Source organism: Chrysemys picta, chromosome 4 (assembly GCF_011386835.1).
Source record: "Chrysemys picta bellii isolate R12L10 chromosome 4, ASM1138683v2, whole genome shotgun sequence".
NCBI classification, from domain to species: domain Eukaryota; kingdom Metazoa; phylum Chordata; order Testudines; family Emydidae; genus Chrysemys; species Chrysemys picta.
Window position 1 is genome coordinate 135,446,700 of NC_088794.1, and position 1,662 is coordinate 135,448,361.

A 1,662-nucleotide genomic window follows, 5' to 3' on the forward strand; every position below is an offset into this window, starting at 1 on the left:
TCTGTCTGGCAGACTGACTCAACTGAGGACCCCTTTTTCTGCCTTGACAAGAAACAAGGAATTCAGTCAAGTTTGAGCCATGTTTAAAGTACAATTTAATTGAATATTTTACCTGAAGTGTGAATGCCCTAGTAGAAAAGGAATCCGTGGAAAACACATCTTTTCCTTCTAGTCTTTTATTTCATTGAACGACCCTGGTGTGTCTGCCTGGCTTTATTACAGCATTTCACCTAAGGTTACCATTATCAAAGCAACCCATTTTGGAATATATACTAAAAGGCTGTTTTGGATGCAGTCACTCTAATAAAGATCACATCCCCTATTCCCTTGACAGAAATTGAACGAGTGTGACAAAGTCAGATCATATGCAGTGTTGTTGGTCCCAGAGACAAGGTGGATGAAGTAATATCTTTCTGTTGGTGAGAGAGACAAGCATTCGAGCTTACACAAACTTTGCATTTAGCACTGACACTCTGAGTTAGTTTCCCTGGCCTGAAGAAGCCCTCCATGTAAGCTCAAAAGCTTCTCTCTCTCACCAACAGAAGTTGGGCAAATAAAAGATATTACCTCACCCACCTTGTCTTTCTAAAGTCAGACCGGACAAGTGGTAGAGAGTGGGGTTTTTAAATTGATGTATCTTGGGGAGCACAGAGACGGGTTACTTGGAGCTGGTCTACTTGGTCACAGCCTTGCTACCCTGAGACACAGCCTGCTTAGCCAACTCCCTGGGCAGCAGCAGCCGCACAGTGGTCCGGTCTGGATCTCCCGAGAGGTTATGATGGAGCGCTTGTTATAATGCGCCAGGCAGGACACTTCCCCAGCAGTGCGCTCGAACATATCATTGACAAAGGAATTCATGATGCCCATGGCCTTAGAAGAGATGCCAGTGTCGGGGTGAACCTGCTTCAGCAACTTGGAGACATAAATGGAGTAACTCTCCTTCCTGGTCTTGCTGCACTTCTTATCCTCTTTCTTCTGGGTCTTGGTCACCGCTTTCTTGGATCCCTTCTTGGGCGCAGGAACAGATTTCGCCGGCTCAGGCATCTCAATAGCTAATCTCACAGCACAAAACAGGAACAGTGCGGGAAGGCACGTATATCAGCCCTAGAAAGGTAAAGGTCCTTCTCCCCATGAGCTGAAAAGAGGTTACCTCTGGTCAACTAGGGACATCTGAGTTCAATTAAGGGCTGCCTGTGACCTTTAAAAACCCCTCTTCTTGTGAGAGAGAGGGAGGAAAGAGGAGAGATGAGCTGCAGCAGGGTGAAAAGGCTGCTCTCCTCCCTATAAAGGAAGCAACTGAGTTAATGGACTGTTTGGGGAAAGACTGGCACCCAGAGGCCAGCATAACAAGGCAACACCCCAGAGAGGGAGCAGGAGAGGAATTCCCTTTTTGTGTTAGGAACTTGGTTCTTAGTGTTTGGCTGAAGAGTGCTCCGTGGACCTACTCTGAGGCCCACCTTGTAAATATTGGGGGAAAAAAACCGAGTGAGGCATAAAGGCTCTGCAGAGTGGGACTGATTTACTCCAGATGCCCCTGCCTCCTCCTGAGGGGGGGACCTGAGCCCAGAGAGGTGAAGAAGGTGCCTTGCTATGTAAGCATTAGTGCTGTGCTTGCATAACCACATACCTCCATGGTAAGCTGCCTGCTGCCACCCATGACTA

The 1,662-nt window shown here is 47.6% G+C and overlaps 1 pseudogene; it reads right to left on the bottom strand.

The window, feature by feature from the left end:
• Positions 1-658: 658 nt before the first annotated feature.
• Positions 659-1,044, bottom strand: LOC101952902 (histone H2B 8-like; annotated as a pseudogene).
• Positions 1,045-1,662: the final 618 nt, after the last annotated feature.